General features: G+C 30.9%; 1 protein-coding gene across 2 annotated transcripts in view; it reads right to left on the bottom strand.

Moving 5' to 3' along the window:
* The window catches only part of LOC143203591 (glutamate receptor ionotropic, kainate 2), a 148,747-nt gene that overhangs the window by 75,263 nt on the left and 56,809 nt on the right, over window positions 1–16,675 (bottom strand). The gene's annotated exons all lie outside the window — the stretch shown is intronic.

Here is a 16,675-nt window from a genome sequence, read left to right as displayed (position 1 = left end):
AAATTCCCTCCAGTCTCATCAATCAAGTTTTGCTAGGAATAATATTTTACAAATTAAGAAATATTTAGTCACTAAATCACCTTAGACTGGGTCACTGTCGTTTTTCTCATGATCAGCTTATGGATTTAAGATATCCTCCCAAGTACTCTTTACAGGTTTACCCATATTCCCATATTAACTACTGTTTTAATTGTTTAGCTTTCTTGTACTAATAAGGCTTACTAAATAGTTACTTACAATTATATCATCATTAAATATGACTTAACAAAATCACGAAACAATGATGAATCAAAAATAAAAACACCCTTTTTGGTGCTTCAATATGAAAAAAGCTGCTACTAAGGCTCATTAAATATTTAAGCAGATCTTTCTAACCGTAAACGTACGTGCTATAGGTGTCTCCAGTGTCTCATAAATAGTGTCGAAGGCACAGCAACCAAAACAGAAGAAGGCTTTTAGATCAAACATTTATAGAATGAACTGATTGGGAAATATGCATCATAAACATTTTCACATATGGTTTCCTTAAACAAAACTAGAAACCATGAAGTATATTTCCGGTTTTCAGTTTAATATAAACCATGATAGTTGCTGTAAGAGATTTTGAACTACTAACTTTTGAACCTCAATATATCTGAATGGATATAGGGCAGTATTTATAGCATATGCTGTTATTGGATATATTTGACATTAAGCGAACAATTTCGTTGTTACCTTTAATTTGTAGTTTTGGGATCTATGTATGTATGTATATATCCATTCCAAGTTTATTTGTCATCGAAATTTGTGACTTCAAAACATCGGAATGTTGCCGCATCAACTCTGAGTTTTTCTTCAGTTTGGCTTTGACATACAACAAAATTCTAATCTAAGTAAAATAATTGAACAAAAATGTTATTAAATATAATTTGTTTTAACATTATAGTACATCTAAAAACTACAGTTAATTATACCGACACAATAGTTTATAGGTTAGAGTTATAACCTCTTATCACTATTAGCATTTTGATAACGTTTTGTCAGAAGCTCACCTACTTCAGGCCTTACTTCTCCCTGTTTTACTCCTCGTTACACGAGCTGAACTTAAATATATATATGACAATGGGATAAACTGTCGACTTATTTTAATTGATATTAAACACGCTTTGGCTGTAAAAAAGGAACCGAGAAAATAATAAAGGAAAAAGCGCCCTTCGTGAATCCAGACAATAAGAGCCGGAAAATTATCACCGCCGATTAAACATCAGGGGTTCGGTGGGGGAGGGTGGTGGATGGATGCCGGAGAACGAGGAGGAACCGCGCCAAATAGAACGGGCCCGGGGGACATAATATAAGAATAAAGAAGGAGGAGGAGGAGGAGGCTGAGGGCGGGCGAAAGGCAATGGAGTTTGGCAATTTCGCCTGAGTGAAAAATTAACGAGAACTTAAGTTCTCCAACGGTTCGATCTGGAAAAAAATTGATGACGTGCCATAAATAGATTCGGGGAGATTGGAAAAGATGGCCGTGATGGGAATTTAAATGTCCCCCCTCGCGCCTCCTCCCGTATTCACAGCCGCGGCGCCAACTCAACGCTGCAGGTAAGGAACGTTCGCTGCCTCGTTAGGATTTTCTTCTTTTATAGAACTCGGATTCTTTAATGAAACCCCCTCGCACTCCTGGGTTACTGATCGAGATCATTGGAGGACTAAACGACTCTTGGTTCACCCTTCGGAGGCATCCATTCAATTTCGGGTAAAATAAATCAGTTGATATTAGAAAAGCTATTAATTAGTAATTTGTTTTAATTATTTCAATTAATTTTTATGAGAGTAATCAACAATTCATATTTTTAGGAGAAAGATATAATTTATTTGATAAAATAAAACTGAAAATAAAATAACCTGCCATGATAAGTCGAACTCCAATCAGAGCGTGATTATTTTTAAACGAAAATTTACCAGATGTACCGGAAAGTTATTACCGGTTTTTACGAAAAAAAAAACTACATAATTTTCAAGAAAATGGAAGAAGTATTAGCCACTTGATTCCAAACATCCTACCCATCTTTCAGGAAATTTGTGGATGCCATCTAAAAGAATCTGTTTGGACTTGAAATCATTCATCGAGCCAGTTTCGAAATTGGCAAAGCGTTGCTCTGCAAGCGCGTATCCTATTGATGCTGATAGTCCTACAGAGTACTGCGGATATGATAGCATAATAAATAAATCCAGTTTTCACCACTCATCACTATTAGATGCAGAAATGACTTCCGATCATACCCTTGAAGAAGCAATTCACCGATTTTTCGATTTTCCATTTGGCTGTTATACAAATGATATGGCGCCCATCTTCCCATCTTTTGGATTTTCCCTATTACTCGTAAATAGGTCGCTAATCGTAGCTTTGGCCATATTTAACGCTTCTCCAATTATTTTTCTGTTTGCACTGGGTATTCATCCAATAACTTGTTTCTTGCCGTTTCCTATCTTCAAACTGTTTGATCTACCAGAACGGTCTTTGTATTGTACATCAAAATCACCACTTTTGAATAATCGAAGCGACGCCTCAGAAGTTCTCAAAGTTAGAACATTTTCAGGGCAAGTTTCTGTCCGAAAACGATAACTTTCAGCGACTTTTTTCTTTTAATTAAATAACAAAATGCAAATTTTCAAAGAGGCGTAAATCTGTAACGGTGTTACTTTCTCAAAATGTAACCTGTATGTACATGTACCTGTCATGATATATCTGTCAAATAATAAAAATGCATACTTAAATCTACTGTACATATAGTATATACACTGAAGGCAGAAAATCTTCAATCTTGTATCATATGTAATGCAATGTATCGTATTTTCATTGGACATAAAAATTGCAATAATATCCACGCTATGCAACTTCAAGCATTTTGATTAATATTTTAATATGATGTTTGTTAAATTTGTAGTTATATATGTAGTCATCTTTAAACATAAAAAATTGCGAGTTTGCATTTCTTTATGATATATATATATATATATATATATATATATATATATATATATATATATATATATATATATATATTATAGATTTATAGCTAACAACTGTTTAAAAAAAAAAGCATGAGGAACTTAGTACAGATACATAAATAATAAAGGAATAGCCAAGACTATGCAGAGAGTGGGTTACAATTTAAAAATTATCGATATATGCACTAGCTCTGTTTTAAATAACATATTGTATAAAATACTCCATTTTGTAACTTAAGCTTGATAGTTTTCTCTACTATAGGTTCTCTAGTGGTAAACTAAAATTGATATTTTTGTTTACAACCTCCACCAAAGCTAGTAAACAATATTTATAGTCTCAGTAAACATAGTAAAAAAAACTTTTTTATACTATTTCCTAGAAAACTGAAACAAAATAGTATATTTTGCGAATAAGGCTAATAAAAAACCTATTCTTGGATGCTTGCTTTCAGCAAAGTGTTCTATATTTACTACTCCCATTTACCAGAGCTCACTGTCGTTTCTTGGTTGGGAAATATTATTCTGTTGAGGGTTTTTAGCTTCTTATGTATTTTACTACTTAAACTGAATATACTAGTTATTAATTATTGAATTTTATTTAAAATAATATAACTTGAAAGTATAATAAATTTGCCTAATAAATTTAATAATAATAATTATGCGTTATTCTATCAAAATTCTTTTAAATTTTCTTGAGCTCAAAATCTTCATTAAGTAGTTTTAGAACGTTTTTATTATTGTAATTTTTTATGTCCAATGAAAATACGATACATTGCATTTTTAGTATTCGTATTATTAGCTTGCAGATTTTAGGTACCTTATCAATAAATTATTCAACTTTTTGTGTAACTTTTAAATATTTAACCTTCAGAGTCGGTAAGTGTATCCTATTTATGTAAGCACATGTCAAAGTTGTGTAAAATTTATTTTAAAGTCTGTAATAGTTTTAGCTTTTATATATGAAGTTCTTATTCAGTTAAAATAAGTTTTATAATTGTTTTATTAACCATTAATATAGATTAATATGAAACTAACTTTGTCACATGTGTAAGTTTTCCCAGTTTTCCTTTATATGTATTTATTTTAAAATTTAAGATATTTAGTTTATATGTGATTCTGTTTTGTAGATATACAATGGCTTGGCAGCTTGTTATATTAAATTGTTTAGTTGAAAGCTTTTGAATGAGTGCGATGGACTATTCATTTATTTTTTAATACACCCCAAACTATTATAATAATTCCGCAAACAAATGTTTATATTGCTTTAGATTTAGATTTAGCTGTTTTACTTATAATCCTATCTTTACTTCTTTTTTTATCCGTTCTGTAATTATATTTGTTATTCTATCTTTTTTTGATTCTTCTCAGGATACGTCTTGGCCACTATTCTATCTACTACACCAATTCATAGTTTACTATATTGTTGATCATCTTTTTGTTCTAAGTTGCCATTGTAAACTCCAATGTTGATGAAACCTTTTGTTCTGTTTCTTTAAACCCCTAACCGTAAGCTTGAATGAATCAAAACTGTAGATATTAAATTATATACCTATCGGTTTCTTATTATGACGATCAAAAGTGATAATCAGAGCGTGAGTAATGACATATATATTAAGGGAAGCCCTATTATTAACGGAACTAATTCCATTAACATCAAGGAAACGCCACTCACAATGGTTTCGAGGAACCATTGCGGTCAATGAAACAACGATCAGCAAATAGAGTGACGGGAATCTGTAGTAAATACGTGAACATCATACGGTAGGGGAGGGGGGTTCCCCCGGTAATTGTATGGATTTCTTGCAATCGCTATATACGTACCTCGACGAATCCACCGTTCCGCAGCCAATCCAATTAAGACGAGATCTTTGAAGTTCAATATGGCGAGCGTTATTGGATTAGATACACGCGGTGGCGAACGGGCATTTGTATGCGTTCGCCATCTCCCGTTTTAACTTCATTAGATATATATTTTCTATTTAACACTACGAAACAAACGTAAATTCATTATACGGTACGTTATTTCGACTCTATCTCGAATTAGGTTTGTTGTGTCCCATTATTTCTCACTAATATTATTATCAAATTTACCCAACAGCTAAATTTTTTTACAAAAGTATATAGTAGTATATAAATATAGTAGTTATAACTTTTTGGTATGATTGCGATTGGATACATTTGTAACTAACTTCGTGTTGGACTCACTGATATATTTCACTTTTCCGCATGTGTCATTTCGTCGAAGTTTGAACAAAATATTTTTTACTGCGTTGAAAATGTTTTAATTTGTGCCGAGTAAATCATATTTATTGGAAATTGTACCAGTTTTCTTCAATTTTAGAAAAAGGCAACTGCTACCCACCCGCCTGAAGTCTGAAGAATGACTTTTATCTTTCCTATAACCACTTGTTTCAGCATATGAGTCGTGATGGGTCTGAGCATCACTACTCTTGAAGATACCAATTTTCTCAAGATCTGCAATTTTGGTCTATCTTATTTGACGTTTATCATTGTCTTTCATTGTTTGTAACCGTAATTTATGAAGAACTAACATCTCAATGTCACTTCATTGCTTCTTCTTCTTCTGAAGTATAAGCAATGATGGGACCCATCATTTTAAATAAATCAAAAACATCCAAGGATGCTCTGACAGGTATATACGTCTTAGATCGCTAAATTATTTTGGAATAGTTTTTTTTATTACGAACATTCCCGGTCATATACAAATTTAAAACAGCTTATTGTAGTATCTTCTGTTTCAAAGCTTCATGTATGTTTTTCCTTTCATGTATGTTTTTACCCATTCTATATCTTTAAACTATGAACATAATATTTCGAAATACTATAAAATCATTGTAATACCTGAGAGGCACAACGCTTGTGAAACTAATTCAGGAATTTCGATTTCATCGTAGTCGTTTATCGACAACCAAAATTAACTAATCAAGGTATTAAATTTTTAAATAAGGGTTTTGTCTTTTCTATTATTATTGACTGTATTCTGAGTGAACCATTAGAATTATTACGAATATGAATAAGATAGAAACCTAAGTTTTTTATACGGTACGTTATTTCGACCCTATCTCAGATTAGGCTTGTAGGTGTCTCATTATTTTTCATTAATATTGTCATCAGTATTAACCAATAGGTAAAGTTTCTTTCAGCTGAGTTCATAATCATTATTTTCATATTAATTTAAAATGAATTTATCACCACTGATAAGCTGTAGTTATGGAAAGGACCACCTGTAGATAGCGTCTACCACAAATAATATTAACGACTTCATCCAGCTCCATATTAACACGCGCATTATACAGGATGTCCGAAGAATAATCTCCTCTTCCCCAAAACGCCGATATAACTTTCCTTGGATTTAATTAACTCTAGCCAGGTATAAATTGGCATTTGGTCCGCGTTTAATACGTTCGAACACTTGGAACTTTGGCTTTTGTCGTATTAATTCAGTCTACTATGAATTATGGACACCGATCCAATTAGAACTGCTGGGAACAAAGTTATTTCTTTCCGACTGGTCTTCAATGTGTTCGGTTCGCCGATGCGAATGTTTGCGAAATGGATTTTCCATGTTCGGATAGGGCTGGCTGTTTTTTTTCTCGTTGTATACTCTGCGGTGAAAGTCGAAGATGTTTGCCGAAATAATTCAGTTAGAGTTAGCGATAATAAAGGCAGATATTTAATTGAAGCTAATGGAAGGTCCGATCGTGTTGGGTAAAAAGTTATTTAATATTTTCTAGTATTTCTTATAACATTTTTAAGTACATCTTGAAGTACGAATTTTATCTTGGGTAAATGGGAGATTTTTATTCAAGTTACTCGATACACAATATCACAAAAACTAAGTATTCTCAGTTTTGGAAATACGCTTATAAATATATGCTATAAATTATGCTTTAATTTATTAATTTTAGTTATTAATAATTTCCTTAGCAGATGGGTTATCATAAAAAACTATTGCTAGCAGTATCGATAACACTATGGAAGTGTTGTGCTATAAAATATAATGAAATGGCAATCGTAACTTATTAAATTATGTTAAGTTCTTAAAAATACGTTTAAATATAATATAATAAATAAATAATATAACTTTAAAAGAAAGTAAATTTAATTATTATATGGTTGTTATGTATTGAATAACTTTACACTCTCTAGTAGATGCGTTATATAGAAACAACTGATGCTAGCAGTGTTGTTAATGTTATCTCACAGAAAATAGCGAAGCCCATATTTAGTATAATGAAATGGGAATATATACATTCAAATTATTATTGAACAGCTTTACAGTCCTTATTAGAGGCGTTATCATAAAATATATTTGCATCAGTATTGGCAATACTGTCTCTTGGAAAATAGCGGGGTTCATATTTGAAATTATGAAATGAGAATCATATACCTATAAATTATGACGAATACAAAAAAAAATGTACGCCAAGAATGCATTTATTAACACTAAATATCTAAAAAATTATAATTTTAATTATGTAATTTTAGTTTCTATATAGTTATAATGTATAAATATATCATGCTACTTAGTAGATCATAAAAAATCCATATTGGTAACGCTAATTTTTGGAAAACAGCTAGGTTTATGTTTAATAAAATGATGTGAAGATCATATATCTATAAATTATGCTTAATATGAAAGGAAATACATATAGAAGAAAATCGTACGGAAAATATAAGTTTCTTTAAAATTGTAACACTAAAAACTAAATAATTATTAGTAATTAACACTATTATGTAGTCAGTTATTCTATGTTAAGGAGGATTTTATAGTCTTTAGTAGATAATAATAAAATGTTGCTAGCTGCGTTGTTAACACTATTTGTTGAAAAACATCAAGGCTCATAACTGGTGCAATGAAAAGGGAATCATGTACCTCTAAATTATGATGAATAAAAGATAATATAATTATAAAATAATTAGTAGTACATGTGTTATCCTAAATAAATTGATGTTAGTAGTATTGGTATCGCTGTCTCTCGGAAATAGCGATATCAATATTTAATATAATGAATTGGGAGTCATATACTTATAAATTATGCTGATTTTAAGATAAATACTGCATTGAATAGTGTTCTCCAATTCTTTAAAACTTTTAGTCATAAATAGTAGAAAAATTATATAAGTTTAATTACAACGTAGCTAATTGCGTAATAAGATTCATCTTTCTAGTTCTTAAGTCTTATATTTGTTTTTTGAATTTTAAAATTAGTTGACTATAAATAAAAAAGACGTAACTTTTATTTTTACTTTCTCAATAGTATATTATAATAGTTTTTAACATGGCTATGAAATTGGTTATTTTATTCACCATAAAGCTAGATTTTATACACAGTTGAGCTGCTATACTAACTGCTACTACTACTGCTACCATATATGCATTATAAAAGCAAATAAATGTATTTTATTCACGTAGATGGAATGGAATCATACATATATCGTAAGAGACACTTTCAAATATATTTTAAGGCCATTAATCGATATTGTTAATATTCCAACTGTTCTAAAACTTTGAAAGTTTCACTTTGAATGTTGAAATAAAATTTGCGTATATACCTCAACGATTTCCAATGGATTCCATAAGGAATCCCCTTAGGGCCAACGGGAAAGGGCCCATTCTGGCCCGAGATCGCGAAATATATTAATAAATTTATCGAAATTGGTGTCGTTATCGTTTTCTTTATTGACGACAATGCCAGAGAAGGTCCGTAAATTCCCGCTTCGACAATATTACAAGATCGTCTAATTTGTCGAATGAGTTTTAATTGCTCCCTCGGTTAATTGCCCTTTATGTTTCGGTGTATAAAATTTTCAAGTGCGAGTCGAAGCTGCCTCGGCGCCGTTAAAATGTTTTTAACTCGACTTTTACTGGAATTTCGGTGCTTTTACGATGTCGAACTAGACACATTCGTAGTCTGGCGATTTAAGAACAACAGAAACCTTTGTTGAAGCATTAAGTTACGAAAATTAACAATTCATAAAGAAAAAAAATCTGTACAATTAGTGGGTGTACAATTTTATATACATTTTATTAGAAAATCCCATTCATCATTGCTCAGGTTATAAAGTCCTATTTTGGCGTGGGAAGGCACGATATTTCAGCTGAAAGGACTGAAAGCTAAAGCCTCGAGGACATAGACATAGTGGAGTTTCCTAACGACTTGAGTTTCGAAGATACGAGTTCAACAAATTCGAAATCTCACTCCATTGTGACACTCGGCAGATCGAAAAAGCAAAAGTACTGATACAGCAGATAAATTATCAAAGACAGAAAGTAAATGGTGTAAAACTAGCATAAAAGTTTAGGGTATACCTAATGGAGTCATACAAGAGTGATAATGCAATCCAAATTATGTTCGTGTTTTTAAATTACTAATTAATTTGTCTCTATAGTTACTGAAAACTAGGTACTTATCTATTTATTCTCTAATAAAATAACATACAATTTTGTAGTACTTTTCAGTATTCTTACCATTTGGCACAATTCACTACACAATTCAACACACAATATCACACGATTTATTTCTGTTCAGTCTGCCTTCTAATTAAATATTATCCAAGAGTTACAGCACCTTGGTGTTAATATGGTAATGGAGTATTTCCTCATGTCTTGTTGTTAATCTCTTAATTTCCTCTATGATTATTGAAAACTGAACGTTTCGGTGTAAATAATTGTTTCCATAATATCCGGGTACTATGTTGGTTTATATCTCGTAGATAATTCCCATAATTGATTTTATAGGTCCATATATATTTTAATATCTGCTTGTACAGCACCATCTTGTTATGTACGGATAATTTATTTTTTTATTTTTTTTATTTTTTTATTTTCTTTTTAATGTGGTCTTTTCAACAAAGCTTTGTGTCAAGATTTATCCCAAGGCATTGTATGAGATAATAGTATTATTCTTATATATTGGCATATGAACAGTTTGGTTGTAGGTGAATTTCAATATGCACTGAGTTACTCTCGTTGACTTTTATTCTCCATATCTGGGTCGACTAATTTATATTATTTTCTTGCATGTTGCAGCTTTCTGGCTGTTCCTCACTATTGTCTCCACTATGAAGCATCGCAGTATCATCAGCAAATGAAGCCATAGCAATATTTTCTATTTGTAATATGTCACATGTATAGGTAGCCAAATTAAAGGACTCAAAACACTGCCTTGCTATAAACCTGCTTTTGTTTCTTTCATTATTGAGTAAGCTTGTGCCTGTTTAACAGTAAACATCCTGGCTAAGGTCTAACGGTCTAAGAGTTCAACGTATTGCTCCTGTAATATTTTATGGAGTTTATAAATCATTCCCTTATACTAGACTACGTCCAAGAATAACTAAGCAAACTTTTATGTCTTCCTAAGCTTTTTCAGCAATGCTAGTGATTCTGTGCATCTGATCAACTGTAGCTGATTAAATATATTTGTTCATAAGACGAAACTGGGGTGTAGGTATTAGATTTATTCTATCTATGATTCGTTATAAATATTTTAATAGGATATTACTTAATGACCAGTTTTGATATTATTTAGTTTTTTTATGTATATCGTATTTAAATTAATGTAGACAAAATATTTTAAACCTCGTGATAATTGACCCTTCCCTCTTCCCTACACCCGTTATGAATCTCAACAATTTCAGCAGCACTCCCACTAATACCTCGTAATTATATCGATGCTAACGATAAAATATAGGCCATAAAAATGTGTTTATATAGCGTTCGGTATGGTGTAAACACGACGGGGGGAGGCCGCGGTGGAATGAGGGGGCCTCGGCGCTGAATTTTGTGTAAAACGGCGCTGCTAAAAAATGATATGAAGCTGTAAAAATGAAATTGCCGGCTCCTCCTTTTCCCTGGCCCAGCATAATCTCGAGATTTATGGCGTTTCGCATATGTTTATTTCAGATAATTCCTCCCCCTTGCGTCGTATTGTGGGACTAATGATGTGACAGGTTATTTCACACCGTATCTAACACAGTGGTGTGCGTAGTGAACATTCTCAGTGTTAGTCTAGATCATATAAACTAATATAATGTTCATAACTTCTATAGTTATTACTGTTTTCTTTAGTCCATAAAATATTATATGACCACCCAAAAAGTATTTGAACTCTAGATATTTTGATCAGTATATAAAAAAAATATACGCATACAGGTCTATAATTGCATTCAATTGTTATATACTGATAAATATTTTGATACATGTCCAGAAAGAATACATCCAAATAAAATTATACTATAGTATAATTGAGATACAACAGAATACTCAGGGTATAGTATATTGTTTAAATTTTACTATATTTAAAATGTACAAGAAAAAATCATAATGCAGAATATTACTTATCTACGATTTAGATATGTATTTACTTTTTGTTTAGTATATTTGGTACCATAAAATATTTGGTTTAATAAAACAGATAGTCATATTTATATACAAATAAAAAAATAATTGTATGTTTTTAATAACAACGTATAGTTTAATCATCCTGGAACCTCTATAAACAACAAAGTTTTGTTTTAGCTCTGAATATGTCAAAATTCATACAGAATCATTCAAATCAATTAACTATATATATCTTTATATATACCTTCATACATTTATTAGAAATCTTCTTTTCTTACTGTTATATGTCTGTGGCTATCTGTTTGCATTTCATCGTTATATTTGAACGTATTTGTGCTATAAAGTAATTGCTAACAACCTTTGTTGTTAAGTCTGATTTTACAAAGTTGTTCCATTAATATATAACACTTTACTAAATCAAAGGCTTTTTATTGTCGATGAAGTAGATATATACGATATTTTGTCCCTTCGGTTGTTCATTGCAGTATTTTTTAGCAGTTCTAAAAACTATTTTTCCGATCATGGGAACATTTTACAATAAAATCACTAATTAGATGTTATTGTGGTTACTTTATAGTATTTGTCTTCTTACCTTTATTCCATCCAAATAAAAGGCTAATATTCAGACAGGACAACGTTTGTTGGGTCTGCTAGTATGTATATAAAATTTCCAATATGAAAAATGTAGTTGTTATTCTAATTATAAAATTATTTCTTGAGCATGCTTGCCTTCCAACCATCCCCAATGAACGTCCCTGGCCCCCATAAAAGTTGCCCCCGCGCTAACCGGACGGAATTGTCGATGTCGACGAATTCTTTTAATGTCCTCGCGAGTGTAGGTAATTGTACAGTCACGACACTGATAATTAATGACTGTAACAGCTGCCGGCGCCGTGTAGCGCGTATCAAAATGCTACGGTTTTATTGTGTGGCTTAGCTCATTTCGACAATTTCACCCGGAGGAATCCCGCAGAGTCGTAAAAAAACCGCCACCCTCGCTTTATTTTTCAACGTTTCAAGTGTGTTTAACATTCGTCTGTTGTTAATTTATCGGGTCTGCGCGGAAAAAATCGCCGGGTCGTACGTTTGATTGAAAAATATGAGGTCTGTGTGAAATTCCTTTAAAAAAAGTTTAGTTAGTCGAAGTCTTGCTTTTCAAAACTGAGTTATATATTATAAAGTTAGATCGAAAACAGGTAACAGCCACATAGATAAAGGTTTGGACTATAACACGTATCCAATTAAAATCCCATAGAAATGGGGCTTTTAATTGCTGGAGTTGTCGCTATAAAGACGTATCGATAGTAAATTTATGTTTTTCATCAAGTTATTGAAGAACTGCCTCAACTTTGTTACAAAATATTTGTGAGTGATGATTTGTTGGTGTCACAAAATTGTAAGAAAATATTTGGAGGTGAAACTAAGTGCTGCTGATTACTGGTTACTGAGACTGATGTACAATAGTTTTTATTGGAATGTTTACTGGAACTAAGAGTGTGTTAAGAAAAATATAGAAATACATACTATGGCAGTGGGATTGATTCCAGCCCTGTATGTATCAGTATAGAGGGTGGTGTAGCATACTTGCAAATATCATGAAATTTATTCAAGTAAAATGTGTTAAAATTCTTTATTCCTCTGAGAAGCATAATATATATATATATATATATATATATATATATATATATATACATACATATACATATATATATATATATATATATATATACATATATATATATATATATATATATATATATATATATATATATATATATATATATATATATATATATATATATATATATATATATATATATATATATATTGGGACGACTATATCGAAAATTCACACACCAAATTGAAAGAAATTTAATATTTGGGAATATATTTTTCATTGCATGATGAAAAAGTTAAACATTGTTTAACCATTCCTTTTACCACCAGTTGATTCGGCGTAAAATTCTGTATCACCGCTGAAATTTTCATAACGATACTAAACACTAGGTAGCAATAAAATTATAAATTTTCCCGATATATATGAAAAAAGTGTCAATAATTTTATTAATTTAACTTTATTATATTAACTATTATAATTAATTAATTGTTTATATTAACTTTTATTAACTGGATTAATTGAACAAAAATGATAGCAAAAAAGTAAAAATGGTGAAAAATCACATATTTCTTTGACTATATATATAGAAAAATGGCAAACATTTCTTCTCGGATAAAGACATAATTTTTGATATAGATGTATATTGATGTAAAAGAAACGAAAATATATGTTAAATTGCTTTGGAATCTATAGTTTTTAGGGTATGTGACGTAAACACAGTTTCACATATTTCTTGAATATTAAAAAAAAAAACTTAAAAGCTAAAGCTAAATTAATATAAAAATAATTATATATATATATATATATATATATATATATATATATATATATATATATATATATATATATATAATATTTGTTATATTACATTAGAATTTAAATTATATGTACATTATTATACATGTACAAAAATCCGCACATTGTGCACAAGATACACTTTTTATTGTATAATTAAAAAGTTAGAATATCTATAAAATTAAAACTTTTCTGTTCGATTCAGCGTAAGTTTTGTTCTAACTTTTATGATTTTTATTAATCTGAGATTACTTTAAAGGAAATTATATAGAGGATATGAAAAAATTGCCAAAAATATTATTAAATAAACGTATTTTGATGTTAAATAAACGAAAAACAAAAAAAAAATAGACGCTATGCTAAAAACTCTACAAATATCAGTGTTTTAAAGAAAATTTGCTCTGTATCAATGCAATTTGACTCAAATTTATGCAGAATGATGAAAGAAACCAGCTACATAGTTTAGATTCAATACAAATCATTCAAAACTTGGCTAGATACCTTATATTTTGAAACAGTATCAACAGAAATTTTGCGAATCTTCATAAAAAATCATTCGCATATAAGATACTTAAAAATATTTAATACATAATATCCTCACCACTCTTCCCACATACAAAGCAACATCACCTGTTCGAAAACAATAACTTATAATATATTTAAAAGCTTCCGCGATAAATTAGAACAACATCGTAGAGGAGTTTGTGTAACAAAGTTTGTTTTAATTACAGGGCCTTTATATCTGACCTAGTTCAACGTTAAAAATGTATCGATTTTCCACACTGTTAATCAACTCCAGGTCCTTGTTCCCGTACAGTCCTGACATTCAAGAATTCAAGCTCGAAATTAGAGGAGTCCAGGGAGTCTGGCTGGAGTCTAGCAACATTCTAATCTAGTTATGCATAGACCTCGGTTATATCTTACGCGTTGCTTATGAGAATTTATCATTACTTTGTTTGGTTCTCGACTTGGACTGTAATTTTTTATCACAGAATTTATTTTTTTCGAGTTGAATGTTTACAAAGTTTTGGTAAATATATTTCGTAAATGTATCACTGCCAATGGAGCAATATATATTCAATTTGGATTCTACTCAATACCTTTCGACAATTACTTTTCTAACACTATAAATTTTGAATTTTCCCGAACACACTATTTATTTTTCCAAAATAAATTCGGACAGTGGTGTCCGTTCTCAGTAGTGAAAATTCAAAATATGACGGGAAAACGAATGGCTGATTGACTGTAATCATATTGAGATCTAGATCCATATACATGTTGCTCATGCTTTGAGGAATATTGAGTATGCTCATGAGATGAGTATTGTATTCTCAATAAACACACTGTATATTTAAAAAAGCCCAATTAGTAATAACGACACGATTTTTATTCAGTTGATTAGACCGAAATGTCTCCGCACAGCTTTGTTTGGTTGAAATGAGGTTTAAAACGCGGAATTTTCTCCGATTGTCGGTGACAGATCGTACAATGGACTAGACGTGATATTGGTGATGTTTCCTTTTGTTCTCGCGAGGTCGGGGTCACGGATGTCCGTGCCATTGTAGCCTTTATATAGTCGATGGGGGTGGGCGACGGGAAAGGGGTAGTCGGCGTGTGGCTTCTATTTAGTCCTAATGAGCCACGCTCGAAACTATCTATTGTGTCTAAAATTTATTATTGATAAAATACCGACTGAGTTTGAGTCCTGTATTTGTATTATAGTCGCTGTAAACGCAAATAATAATTTCATTATCTTTATTTAGCTGTCGTTCCTATTAAATGAAACATTTATTTAAACATTCGCCGACTTGTGTTAAATGAAAACTGAGTATCAGGCTTTCACGGTTTTCATCAAATAGTTAGTGGGTTTAGTTAAATAAATTTTGTAGTTGAATTACGTGATTTTAAAACGATTTTCATGGGTGTTTTTATGATTGATGTCTGTGGAGCGACAGGTGCGTTTAATATATATATATATATATATATATATATATATATATATATATATATATATATATATATATATATATATATATATATATATATATAATACTTTAATGTTATCTCTAAAAAAGTAACGTATATTTTACATTTTCCGATTTAAATGTGGATGCAAAGCCGTTAAAATTTTTCCCTTTCTGTTGAAAAGTTTATTTTGAAGTGAACGAGAGGAACAGGTGACATATAAAAAATACAAGTTCTTCTTTGCACAACTTAATCCCCAAAGGCCTCTTTAGTTCTAAACATTTATTTAGAGAAAAACTCAAATAAAATAATAATGTTGAAATCATATAAAAATGACATTACAATGGTCAAAATTTAAGACTATGGATTGACGATCATGATGATTTGATGACAGTATAAGAGTCTCGCCTTGAAGGATTTTTAGGAGAAATATTTATGCCTTTAAGTTGATGCTCTATATTGGGCGGATTTAGCTTGGCGTGATATACTACAAGTATAACTGATGCATTTGTGCTAAGCACTGGGCGAAAAACGACCGGGATACGAGCAAAGACCCTACTTTGTTATTCTTCATCATGACAACTCTCGACCATATGATGCAAAACCTGTGAAAACATATTTAAACTATTCCACTCGTTACATATTTCAGTCTCCTTGCACCTTCTGATTACTACTTGTTCCGTCATATGAGTCGTGAGCTCTTTGACCAGCGCTTCACTTTTTACGAATACATTAAAAAATGGGTCGATATGAGGATAGCCTCAAAAGATAGATCGTTCTTTCGAGATGGAATCCGTAAATTATCTGAAAGATGGGAAAAAGTAGTGGCTATCGGTGGACAGTATTTTCACAATAGAGCTTCAAATTTAAAGAAATTCTAATGAATGTTTTACTGTATTTAATTAACTAAATTTAATATTATTCTAACACAATAAAAGGCGAAA

The sequence above is a fragment of the Rhynchophorus ferrugineus genome, unplaced genomic scaffold (assembly GCF_030347505.1).
Source record: "Rhynchophorus ferrugineus isolate W39M unplaced genomic scaffold, kcgeb_rfMv2 rfM10, whole genome shotgun sequence".
NCBI classification, from domain to species: Eukaryota; Metazoa; Arthropoda; class Insecta; order Coleoptera; family Curculionidae; genus Rhynchophorus; species Rhynchophorus ferrugineus.
This window is presented reverse-complemented; position numbering and strand designations above follow the sequence as displayed.